The following is a 14,084-nucleotide window of genomic DNA, read 5'->3' on the forward strand; positions in this document are numbered from 1 at the left end:
ATTGAATGGATCTAGAGGGGTAAAAATAGTCCAAGGCTTCAGGCTTTCCGTCATTCATTCAATATTTTTTTAATGCTTATCAAGTGCCAGAGGTACTAGCTACCTGACAAACACTACCTCTGCTCTTCAAAAGAATAAGCATTTATTCTGTGACACATTTAGATACAAAGTCAATTACAATAGAGTATAAGTACAATACTAGGGAAAGTACAAAGTCATATGGTACCAGGGGTGTGGGATGAGAAAATGAGTAGAATGTAATATATATTTTTTGAAATATCTGTGAAATATTAAAAAGGAATGTCTCCTAGGCTGCTAAATATATCAGAATGGAATTTAAGGTCTGATCTGGAATTATAAGTTAAGGAGTAGAAAAAGCTATAATATCAAGTGAGAAAGCTAAGGAATGAGTAAAACGATAGAGGTATACCATTAAAACCTTTAAACTGCATAAAATGTAGTTAGTGGAAGAGAGCCATGGAAGCTTCAAGCAAAGGTACACAAATATTTCTGAGCAAGAATTGAATGCTATTTTAAGTCAAGTAATACAACTGAAAATTGATCTTGGTTTTAGTGACCTTAGCAAATGCCCAGTGGTGTAATGAAGTCAAGTAAAAAGATTAAAGTGAGTTGAGAAAGTGGTACATGGTGAAAAGTTCAGAATACCTGCAAGTAAAATGAAGAAAAAAAGTGAGAGAGTTCATAGGAACACAAACTTGCTTTCATGAGGAGTATATGGTTATTAGCCAAGAAAGAATATGCTATGAGATTTCAGAGAAAGGAGAGAATCATGTGGACCAAAGTTATTTGGAAAGGATCTAGAGAGGGAAGTCCATTGTTTAAATCAGAGATTTGGATTTTGAGTAGGAAGGAGAGATTTTAAAGAGAGAGAGAAAACCAAGATCCAGGCTCAGGCAGGGGAGTGATGACCAATTTTGCCCTTAGAATCCCAATGCATTGTTCATTTTCTGCACTTATCTCTATACAATTTAGTTAAATCAACTTATAGCCAGCAGCAATAAAATAATTACCATCAACTGATAATTGCTTTGTTTTAGCTTAATAATCTTTTTTTAAAAAAAACTATTGTTATATTTAGCATGAATCTGTGTCTTTGTCAATTGTCTCAGTAGACAATCACAGAAGCAGTTATCCATAAAACATAAAATGCTCATTTAGCCCTCATGTTCTTACAGACAATGAAACTATAAGATATAGAGATAAATGAATGAAATTACAATGTAGAAATGTATGTCTTGATCTATTACTGAGTAACAGAGAAAGAAAAATAATTATGTCTAATATTTAACATTGAAGCTTAACTTCAAGAAATCAGAAAGAAATTTATTAAACTGCAAATTACAAAAATTATATTAATTGTCTCCATGAATATAATGTGTTACTAATACTACTACACTTACATTCACAAGTTACATTAAAGTCTAACATCTCTTAGAAGATACACTTTTGATGTTTTAATTTACTGAATTTAGGAAAGTTATTGCTTGGCCACTATCACAGGATTTGCCTGCATCAGAAGTAACAAAAGATTAGTATCCCTTAAAATTCATTTATCTCAACAGTCATTTCCCTACCACCGACTTTCTTACCTAGACTTTTAATGTAGTTAAGTTAATAGATAAATGCTGGAGAAAAATTAGATTGGTCTGGGACAGTATAACTGATGGCTATTATCTAGTTTATAGGAAATTTTAGTGAGGATTGTTTTTTCCGTTATATTATCTCATTAGCAGAATATTACTGTGTAAATTTATATACTACTGACTTTGAGCTTCTTGTTATAAAAATAAACCCTTTTCAAGTGGGCCCTGTTTATCTCATGTAAGAACAGATATGTATATATATATAATGTGTGTGTGTATATATATTTATACACATATATATCCTTATAAACAGATATAAACACCAATTATCAAATTATTATTCAAAGAACTCAAGGAATGAATAAATGGAAAATTCAATGCATAGAAGGCAAAACTTGTTGAACTTCACACAGATAATGTGAACCAATATTTTCTGATTGATCCTACATCTCCTCCATTGCCACTGTTCTGCATTGGTACCCTAAATATCAAAAAGTAGAATTTCATTGCCTTCCACAAGACTTATAAAGAACACTGCTGAAATGGAAATACTAATCATTTTCTGTTGATAATTTATCTCATAACTTTAGATTTTATGAATCTTTTAGTTACTATTTCCATCTTCTACTTATTTCTTATTTCAGAGCATTCGTAATTTTACATAGCACAAGAGTCAGATAATTATTTACCAAAGGGACATACTCCACTCAACTTCACTGATAACCTGTGCTTGCTGTTTTTTTTTAATCTAATTGCTTCATATTTTATGTTATTTTAACTTTTTGATACCGTAGAATAAAACACCAGCTTGGCCATCAACCAGATATAATACGGGTGATCACATGTAAATATATGCCATATAGAATTTCCTCTTCCCACTCAAAACTAATCCAGAATACACAGTTCTGAAAGTTTTTGGGGAAAAACATAATAAAAACCTACGGGGAGAGATTTGGAGTGATTTCAAGCTTTCTGCTACTTGTCAGAGGCAATGTTTCTTGAGATGCTCCTATTTTAATACTTGATGACTGGAATCTAGAATTATTACAAAAGTTACTTATGAATGCTTTAAAACGATGCTAGGCACTGTACCAAAATAATTCACTTAGCAAGCCTGTATCATAGAAAATACTGGGAAATTGTGAAATGTAAAACATTTTGCTGATCTCCAAGAATATCTTGGGAAAAAAAGAATAGGAGGAGTGGTCTGGTTTTACATATGGAAACTTTAAGGTCAATTTAAGATACACCAACACATTTGTGGCAAAACTTAAAATATAATTTGTATCTTTTTTTTGTATCAGTCTGAGTCAACATTAGTAATTTAGAGAAGTTAAATCTATTGTCCAGAGGTTTCTGTGGAAGCAGCTCTTGCCATGAGTGGGAGGGAGGTGGTAGTTAACAAGCTCTCCTGTGTTTCTCACTGTATGAGTACAAGAGGTGTGGAGAAGCCTCTGGAATGAACATTCTGCCCACCTAAAACCTGCACAAGCACTTGGTTAGAAAACTGTTCAATAAATTTGAAGTAAACAGTTGGGTAAAATGTTGTAGCAGTGGTTTCTGCATTTTACATAATTTCCACATGTAAAGCAAAATCATTTTTTTTCATTTTCCCTGTTCTTTTTTTCCCCAAAGATATTTTGAAGGTCAACAAAATTTTCTACATTTTATAACCCCAACGATTTTCTAACAGAGGCTTTCTAAGTGAATTTTTTTTTTTGGTTCAGTCTATAGCATTCTTTTAAAACATTCATTAAGTAACTTTTGTAATAATTCTAGAAAATATATCAATATAGATACCACACGAAATTTTTTTTAGTGTTTTACTAGATAAAATAGCAAACTAAGTAACATTTGTATTTGTTTTAGTTCTATGCAGTTTCAGTTTCCGAACCTTTGCTTTCTTGTCATCTTCTGATCCCATGTTTTTCTTTACACCAGCATGCCAGAAAATCAAGACAAACTATTTAAGACTTCTTCTTCTGACAGTATTTTCCTCTGGTTTATGTCTGTTTTCCTTAAGATATTTGAGTGTAAGTTAATTTTTGAAACTGTGATAAATCAGATTAAAATGTTAGTCAATGATCCCTGATCTTTAAGTTATACTTAATATTATTAATATTCACATATAATAAAAATACAGGAAAGACAGTGCAGAATGGTGATTTAGACCATTACTTACGAGTGATGGGGATGGAAATAGTCAATACTCGTCACTAGGGGTTGCTTTAAATCAGTACAAAATGTTACCTTGCAGGCCAAAGTCAGAGTACTGATGCATGTAATTAATACTTAATTCCATTAATTTAACACCTCTCATGTTTCCAACTTTGTATTAGGAACTTCATATTTATTATCACATTTAGCTTTTCCAGCAGTTCTATGAAGTAGGTATTATTATCTCTATTCACAGATCATGAATCCGAGGCACAGAAGAGTTAATAAGATTTTTCAAGGTTATATTACACATTAGGGCAAAGCTAGAATTAGAATCCAACTTTGGTGGAATTCAACATTACCTCCTGCCTTCTATTATGTCATGATGCTAACTCATCTTTAAATCAATCCACATTTGTTTACATAACTGCAATTCTTCTCTTTAGGGCTTACTTTCACTTCACAACTTAGCCAAACAATCTCTATATTCTTTATCATTTAGAAGTTCATAGAAGCTACAAGTATCTTTCTTATTCATACATCTAATCTGTAGAAATTTCCTTGGACTAGCTCAAAAGAGCGGCAAAACTGATATGTCTAAATTTTTAAAAGTCAATTCACTTAATAATTATTTTATTATCTTCAACAGATTATATACCTTGTAAAATTACACTTTTGGGAAAAGTTGCTTTTACATTCCAGAGCAGGTCCTGAGTAATACTTTCCTGCTATGCAATTTTACTCAATCATTATTTACTTGACATTTGTTGACTAGTCTTCAAACCAACTGCTAGAGTTTGTTTCTAGGTGGGTAGCATGACACTGTAAAATCTTCATCCTCATTTCTTATAGTTACACAATGAAAAACATAAGAAACCTTGGTAACCATCTCCTACTCATGGCAGAAATACTTTCCAAAAAGTCTTCTGGATAAGTAGCCCTGCAACCTGTGGTGGTTGCTTTGATTGACTGGAATCTCACTGATTTTTAGGATGTATTGTTCTTCCTGATTTTGCATAGAAACAATCTCCCAATATCTTTCATATGTCACTCCACTGGTGTCATATAATATAAAACAAATTCTCCTTTCATAAAAAAATCTGCAACATATAAAAGTAATTACACTGTTCTTCAATAGTTTTTTTTCCTTTAAATATTGTTTCCTCAACTGTTGCACATACAACATGCCTCACATTCTACATTTATCAAATGCTTGCTATTTGCTTGTAGGTCAAGAACTCCCTAAACTATCCTGCTATTGAAATATTTTGGTTAACTAGGGATGCTAACACATATATAGTACTCACATTTTAAGTTAATAGGTACCGTAATACAATTGTGAGGGTGGAGCAGGGACGGTGATCCACCCTGGGGGAAGAAGGTCAGAGAAGACTGCTTCTAATATGAGATGGCAGGAACCTGATGTTGGCATATAGGCTGCATGATGTCAGACCTCTGCCAAGATTGCCGATCATTGTTTTCTCAACTTTGGTAATTTGATTTCATTAATTCATTTTAAGTTTGCATTAGCATTGTATTAGCCTTATATTTTTTGTTCTTGTTGATTTTGAAATACTTTTGTAATTGGTGATTTAAAAAAAAACTTCAACAATTACATTATCCTTATATAATAGCAATATAAGTCTATTGTTCCAGCCACCTAAGTGATTTTGGAATATTGGTTCTTATATCCACTGATTTGTGAGAATGAAACAGAGGACTAGGTCTTCTGCTACATAAATCTCAAAAATAGCATTAATTTTCAAGCTATAAGGAAAATACAATAATTTGAGATATTTACTTACTACTTTTTAAATATCTGAGGAATGTAAAGAGTAGAAGTGAATTAAGAATTACATTTTCTAAAACTGATGGTCTTTCTGCATTACAGAGAAAGTAACACTAAATAGTGTGCCATATCCTAAACCTCTACCAATTTCACAGAATTGAAGTTAATAATCAATCAGTAGAATAAAAATTCAGCTTGTCAGCTAGCAAATTACAGAAAGTCGTTGCTCCTCATTATGTTTTCTACAAGACTGAGGTAATATCTCAGTTTGGCATATAGCTTTTAAATAAGTTTTCTGAGTGTCAACTTACCAAAAAGGTATTTACTGACCAGCTCTATGGCTTTCAGTAACACCCTTTAACCCACTACTTTGATTTATTCATCTTCATATTACTTATAGCCCTCTCATACCATCTTTGTTTACTACTTGTTACCCTGCCCTCACCCCAAATATAAGCCCTTCTGAGAGCTGTTTTCTTCACACTAATATCTTGAATGGTATCTGGCATATATTAAACATAATGGATAATAATATTATCATTATCATTATAAACATTACTGAACAAAAATGAAAAGCTATTTTCTCTGTATAAAGTGAAAAATATGTCCAGATGGAAAAATAGAGTAGCTTAAGTACTAAATTGAGTTCAACCTCGACTGAGTAATTTGAACATCATTTTTGTGGTTATTAAGAAAATACCCTATTCCAAGGAAAGCAGCTTCCCAAACTGAGATAATCAGGAACCATAATACTCTAAATGAATTATTAAGTGTAATTTTTAAATGATAGCCTGTATTGTTTTACTTACCATAGCATGCAAAAACTCAGTTGGATTGGCATAACTATTAGAGAGAGATTGAGTTGGAAACAAAATTTAAACTTTAATTCTCATTATTCATTTGCACTTTAGAGTAATGAATAGAATTAGGACGTTTATATGTGTTCACAAGAGCATATGCATCTCTGCATCTGTTTCCTTGTATTAATCCTTAGTGTAGCTATATTTATTTCTGAAGTTTAAGTGATTTTTACGTAGGTGTGAAAGACTATTCAGTACCTCAAGAAGAACTCTTTTAAGATGTCTGATGAAATATGACAAATTCTGTGGATCAGCAGTCTACAATTGAATTTCTGATTCAGGAATGGAGTCAAGCCAAAGCATGTTAATGTGCAAAATAGCTTTCTCTTCTCTCTCTTTCTTCCATTAATATAGCAGTCAGCCTTTAGGCTGCATATGAATGCTACTATGTTTAAACTACTAAATATAAAAAATGATTTATGGGGATTTAAATATAAGTACAAGGATTATTTACATTTATTATTATTATATTTTTGCCACTATGCTGCATTTGCTGCATGAAAAAGATTACACTGGCAATGAAAGGGAAATACTCAGAGAGAAAAAGAACTCTATTTAAAGAATTTAGTAAATTAAATGGAAATTCACAGGTGGGAGAACAGTCAATATTTTAAGGTTGATATCACTACTACTTTGACATGAATTTCCCATTCCATCTTACCTTTCTTTTATTGCTCAGCATAGTAAACCTACTTTTAATGTGCATTTTTCCTACCCATTGCCATGTTCAAACTGGGCCATTAGATGATCACCTTCATGCTAAACATGAGTGATTTGCTCCTGGGCTTTGCAAGGGAGCATTGAAGCTGCTGTGGCAAAAATGAATAAAGAATAAAGAGAAGAAAGAAAATGATTAGGGAAGGGAGGAAGGGGGGAAATAAATAAGGATAAAAGGAAAGAGAAGAAAATGAAGAGAAAGAGGAAAGGAGGAAACAGAAAGGGAAGAGAGAAGAAGGAAAGGGAAAGGAGAAGAAAAAGGAAAAAAGAAAGAAAAGAAGAAAAGAGCAGTTAAACAGCGGTGAAGGAAGAATATCTACACTTAACTTTTTGCTTGAACATACGTAATGTGGTCAGCTGACATTCAACTTCTACAAGGTTATGACTGAAGATAAATTCCATTAAAGGCTTTTAATGAAGAGGTTATTTTAAATAAAGCACAAGTTCATCTGATGGTAGAATGTTTGAAAAGGGGACTGTTTTAATTTGGAAGAAAAAAAGGAAGTGTTTGTGCATACCTGTTTGTATGTGTGTGTGTATTGGCTTACTGAAGGTGTCTATTGAGCACTTCAAATATTTAAAACAATAATTTAAAAGAAGTGTAAAAATTGAGTTTGGTACAGAAGTCTCAATTTTGCAATTTAATGGAGTTAAAAATTGTCACTTTTGTTTTCTATGATACTCTAAGTACATCATCAAATTAAGTTCTCAAGCATTCAAACATAGTCTTTTTAACCTTTATTTTCTTTTCACATATTTCCTTAGTTCTAATTAATTATTCATGATTATCATTTATCATTAATGAAGTATTAATGATAAATACTATTATCATTAATGAAGTATCCTTAGGTATATCTCTTGAAAAAATATTTCTAAATAAGTCTATATATGCAAATTTCCTTAATAAATCACTTGAAAGGCAATATTTAGTTTGTGACATTCAGGTTGTTTTGTTATGATTTTTTCATGGCCTGAATTATATGGATAATCATGAATATAATATAGAAATTATATGAAGGTAAAGGAAATAAATACATCAAGGAAAAAATTTACATGTGTAGGAATGAAGAGGAAGTTACTATTCACATTTCTTTTTAAGATTTTATTTTTAAGTAATCTCTACACTTAACTGGGGCTTGAATTTACAACTCCAAGATCAAGAGTTGCATGCTCTACCAACAGGGCCAGTCAGGTGCCCCACTATTCATATTTTTTTGAAAAACTCTATTTGTCTTGAAATATACAAAGCCATTGATGTGTTTGGATTTCATTATCAGACTATTTTGGACTTTGGGAAAAATCTGTTATCAATTCAATATTACTCTAAAAGACACTTTAGATTTGTCAACTCTAGGATGTGATAGCATTCCTTAGAAAATTGAGATAAAGGAAGCTTGGAAATAGGACTGTATTTATAAAAGTTCTGCATTGCAATTGACACCTTTAACTTCTGAGGCTTGCTGAAATAACTTAAAAAAGAGTGCATTTAACACTCTCTGTAACAGCATAGTTGAAAGTTTCCTGAAGTGTTAAAGAAAACATTGGCTAAATGTTATTCAAAGATGGCTGAAGGCAGTAGCATTATGTCTGACACCTGACCTCTTTCTCTCACTTCATAAACTTAAAATAAATCAACAGACAACATGGTTTCCCCTTTTCCTACTTATTTGGAGTACATGAGGGCTGAGAGTTAACTTTCTCTTTTGTTGTCTAGCTTCAAAAGGTATATTCTTCAACAGTTTTAGTATGTCTACTTCTGTAAATTTTACTATCCAAGTTATTTCCATAAAAACTTCCTCCTTCTTCCTTTGGACATGTAACCATAGGCGGCATATCTGATCACTCTGCTATCACTAAGATGATGGTTAGATGATGTATCTCATGTTTATTTATTCTTCTGCTCTTAGGTACAAAGCGTATTTTATAGGAGTTTCTGCTAGGTTTATTTCCAGTTTTCATTAGAGCAAACTTTACAAAGAAGAAAACTTCATTACTTTAAAAACTTTACTCTAGTCAGGAAGTGTATTTGTTCTTTAATGTCCCACAGTTTGTACTAGGGAAAAAAGTCACACTTCAGTTTAGACTTTAAACATAATGTATTAGCAATGAATTTTAGCCCAGAAAGAATTAGCCTTCTGGGTGCACAGCTTCTCTGTCTTGGCTTCTAGCCAGGGCTGATATTTTAGCTTTATTTTATAAGTTTCCCCAGCTGCTTTCCTAATCTGGGGAGGCAGCATTAGCTAGAATCTTCTAGTTTGAACAAAGCATGCTAAATGCTTCTCTGTTCTCCTCCTTGAGTACTTGTTACTCAGGGAGCACAGAAAGTTTGATCTTTGGATTTTATTCTCAATGGCACTTTCCCACTCAAACAGAATGTGCAAGGGGATCATATAAACATTAGACCTATTGAGGGCAAATATTTCACTGGTTCAGAAGCATTTCTTTAGTATCTTTAAGAAGTAAGGTTAGCACTGAGACTTGAACTAAGAAATTAACTTTATTTTAAATCTAATCACAGAATGATATTTGGGGAGGAGGAGAGAATAGATATAACGGGTTTTAATACTCAGATGAAATATAAAAGATTGTCCTTTTTTGAGGTGAATACATATATAAACATGTATTTTTATTTTGGTTATCATATATGCAAATTCCAAATTATGATTTTAAATATTTATGTATAAAATAGTGTAATTAACTTAATTTTGGTATTCAGGGAAAATCATTTAAATGGATAAGTTTCTTTGAGAATAACTTCAGTTGGCAGAAAACAAAATGCAATTTATATACATTTGCAAGTTTATTGAAAATAAAACAAATGTTAAAATCCTTATGAAGTTTTTGGCTTTTTAAAAAGTTATTATTTAAATTCTAGCTAGTTGTATTTTTAAAAAATTTGAGAATGATGTCGGAGTATGTAAATTGCATCTGTATTTTCTCTCTAAAGGTGATTTTCATGCTATATTTATTAAGTCATACACATCATAATTTTTTCAAAGGATTCTAAGTATCAATCTTAGTTATGATCATTGTCATTAAAATACAGTAAAAAAAAAGACTATTCCACTTAATGTTTGTTCACTTTCTAAAATTCTCTTAGCTTATCATGACACGTCTATCATAAGTGCTATATGATATTAATCATAAGGTAAATATTCACAGGATTTGTTATTATAAAAATGTCACAGCAGATGTTAAATAGTATTAAATACCCATTTTTTTCTATTGAGATAAATGATAGTAGCAAATATATTTTCTTATTAATCACTTAATTTTTTAAATGAGTTCCAGTTGAAGGTTTAAAACTATTTAGACTTTATATTTTCTACATGCATTTGTTTCATGAAAAAAACATGACCAACATAGCACCAACCTGGCATCTGGAAAAAGCTAATTGACATATTTTTAATAGAAGAAATAAAAATTATTATTTTGATATAAACAAAAACATTTTAAATCTGGGGAAAGAAATAATTGCCTCCTAGCTTTGGATAAATTCAAGTAATTACAGTAACTTTTGTCTTCATTAATTTCCTTTAGTGGCAAGAAACTCTCAGCATTTGAGCCATGAATTTAGGGAGAAAATGAATTACTAAAATCACTAAGAAAACATATCAATAACTTTGCATGCAATTTAAACATTAAAGATCTTAAGTTGATGAAAAACATTCTGATAGAAGACATGAAAGCAAGAAAAGGTGAGTTTGAAAAAGACATATAAAGTATAAACTACTGAAACTTTTTCAGAGTTATATTAGAACTCATAGTAAATATAACCTATCATAATAAATTATAGCATCACTTGAAAATACCTTGATGATGACTCTGAAAAATCCAATATCTTATCTATCGGGACAAATTATAAAGAAAATACAGGTTTAAGGTTTCCTTTTTATTTGGCTTTCTTCAACAGATATTGGAAGGGATGAATAAAGATGTATTTTCCAACTTCTCCGTGAATGAGGAATTTGGAGGTATTTACAGGTATAGCATAAAGCTTTTTTGTGCTCCTGGGAGTCTATGTTTATGGCATATGACATACATTATTCCAAAAATTTATTTTTTCTTTCCTAATAGGACCTCATAGGAAAGCATTCTATTCCTTTAAAAGCAATTTATGACTGTATCATACAATTTCAAATGTCTGTGACAGCTGTTTTTCTAAAACAGACCATTAGAACAGAGCATGCCTATAAATCTCAGGTCCCAAAGAGAGGAGTTCCCATCTTGAGCAATCTGAATGCCATGTTATCAGTAACACTTTTCAGGGAAACATTTATAACCACACAGTTTGAATGCTGAGTTTTTAAAATGGGTATTTTCAATTATGAAAGGCTAAAATTGTTATCAAGTGAGTTGTTTATTATGCAAATGTTCTGACAACAGTTTAAAATATTTCAGGTTCTATCTCTTTTTTTTTCAGGCAGGACTGTATTTTCCATTTATAGTGCAAATATAACTTCCACAAGGAGTAATGACAGATAAGCACACACAGGCTGAAAAGAGAAATTGAATTTGGTCTAAAACTAATACCTGCTTCTACACAAATCTTTCACAAATAAAACTTTATTGTGCTCAACTTGTTTACATAGCTAAGCAACACACATTCATTTATTGTACACACCTCAGTTTCAGTAAATTAAGCAATAACTTACCTAGAGAAGCATTTCAATTTTTTTTTTTCTTATCCTAACTTGAATTTATCCAGAGTTAGAAAGTGAGATATCCAGCGTTCAGATTCACTCGGCCCCAGGTTAATTAGAAGGAGCTTTCCGTTCAATCTGCCTCTACAATATTCCGAGAGCGCTTTTTAGCTCCAATCCTAGTATCTGAACTCTTCCAGCAGTCTCTTTTTATTTATACACACATTGTCCTTTTCAAAACAAGCAGCCAGCTGGAATGATTCAAACCTCTGTTCAGCACACCGTTAAAATGCAGCTTCCTCCTTGGACACGAGAATTACACCAGGGAGCGGACCGAGTACAGCAAAAAGGCTAAGAGAACTATTTAATCACCGGAATACCAGCTGCTCCTGCTCTGCTGTTGCTACTGCTGCTGTGCTTCTTGTTTAGCCGTAGTCGGTCTTTCCCTCCCTCCCTCTTTCTCTCACATCTCCAGAACTATAAAGGCAGCCCTGCCGGATTATGATTGGCAGAAACAGCCAATTCCTTCAGCTAATCATCCTCAAGACTTTCAAGGACCTGGAGCTGTTGTGATGTCATGCAGTCAGTGGGATGTTACACATGAATACATTCCAACAGAAGCTAATTCAGCGATCAGCTGCATTCCTCTCACACCAAGGTGATTGATTAGATGCTCCTTGAGGATTTGCATAATCTTTCATTGTACAGTTGGACTCTTTCCTATGAAACTGGAGAGTAAAATGCCACTTTGCAGCTATGACACTGTACCAAAAGATTCTACTGGGTAAAAACGAAAAGTTGAAGACAGGGTTTTCTGTGGTAAATGTGTGCCAGTCAATGCATGAATTATGAATTAAATAAAAGCCAATGATGAGCAGTACGAAACTTGGAGAAATATTAGTAAGCTACAGACTCCTAAAATTAATAATATTTTAGACTGTAATAAATGGTAGAAGAAAAGAAGTAGTTGTGTGTGTGTATGTGTGTGTGTGCTATATAGATGGTTTCATTAGTTTAGGTAAATTACTCGATTATTATGGAAAGGTTCTTTTCTATACCCAGCACGAACAAAAAAATCATTGTTTCCATGTCTCATTCTTTTACTTGGCAATAAAATAGGAAGATTAACTGCTCTTTGTTCCAAATCATATTTACTCAGAAACATAAATTACATTTATTTGTTTTATGTAAAGTTTTTTGAACTTCATTCAAATACATATTTGATTAAAGTGCTTTTGAATGTACTTCTTCATTTCAGGTTACATGATTCCCAGAGTTCTTCTGGCTTTGGTACCTTCTTTAGTTTCCACCATTTAAATTAGTGGAATAAGATGTACTAATGAAAACTCAACCCAAACCCCTTATAGGTTAGATAACGAAACTACAAACTTTTCTCAAATCCAAAGAGTCCTTCTGGTAAAAGTGTGTCTTTGATTATAAGGACTTCTGCTTGGATTACTGGGACAGTATGATTGACCCTTTCAGTATGTTGCAGGTTAGTTGTGGGGGGGTGTCCCTCAAAACACAGCATTTATTCATGATATGATCTTTGGATGAATGATATTAGTGCACTCAGAGCTACTGGTGTTATTATACTGTATAAGGGTTTGAGGGTCAGGTAGCTGTACACATATTCTAGATAGAAGACAGAAAAAAAATTCTAGCAAATTAAAAAGAATATCTACCAGTTATTTTGTACTTATAAAGACCATCACTGAACCATAGACCACGTGTCAGGAATTTTTTCAGATGCAAAAGCGAAAAGTATAATAAAGGAAAAACTTATATTTTAAAATTCCTCAAGGAAGAGTCTAGGAACTACTTACTATGTTTTAAGAATCTTTGGAATGCAAATATATTGGAAGATCAAATCAGAATCTTCCTAGTGTTACACATCAAAATTCAAAATGGATAAATTGCAGCTAAATATTTCAATGATGTATTAATAAAATAATTACTATTAGAACAGCAACATGCCAAATACTAACTGCTGAGAAACAAAATAAAATAAATTTAAAAGCTAATTGAACATTTTCCATTTTATGTAGCTTCTCACACTAAAAATGCCTCTTTAAGTTTAGTCATCATTCTTGTTTTAGCTATACAACAACGAAAAGAAAAACTTTTTTTTAAAATACTTAAGTTCTTTATCCTATCAACATATATCTACTTCATAACTCAATAAAGATTGCTACTTTTTCAGAGTCATTTCAGTTATTGCAACTAAATGACAACACAATGATTCTTATCACAAAACCATGGCATTAAAATATAGAATGGGATTTATATCATCAGCACTGGTGATAACCACAGT

The 14,084-nt window shown here is 32.0% G+C and overlaps 1 protein-coding gene across 1 annotated transcript in view; it reads right to left on the reverse strand.

The window, feature by feature from the left end:
• LOC112671696 (bifunctional heparan sulfate N-deacetylase/N-sulfotransferase 4) overlaps nt 1-12,301 on the reverse strand; it is a 284,811-nt gene extending 272,510 nt beyond the window's left edge. Inside the window, exon 1 of the mRNA XM_025465993.3 lies at nt 11,783-12,301. The gene's annotated coding sequence lies outside the window, so the exon portion shown is untranslated. The remainder of the gene's footprint in view (nt 1-11,782) is intronic.
• Nucleotides 12,302-14,084: the final 1,783 nt, after the last annotated feature.

Source organism: Canis lupus, chromosome 32 (assembly GCF_003254725.2).
Source record: "Canis lupus dingo isolate Sandy chromosome 32, ASM325472v2, whole genome shotgun sequence".
In the NCBI taxonomy this organism is placed as follows: Eukaryota; Metazoa; Chordata; class Mammalia; order Carnivora; family Canidae; genus Canis; species Canis lupus.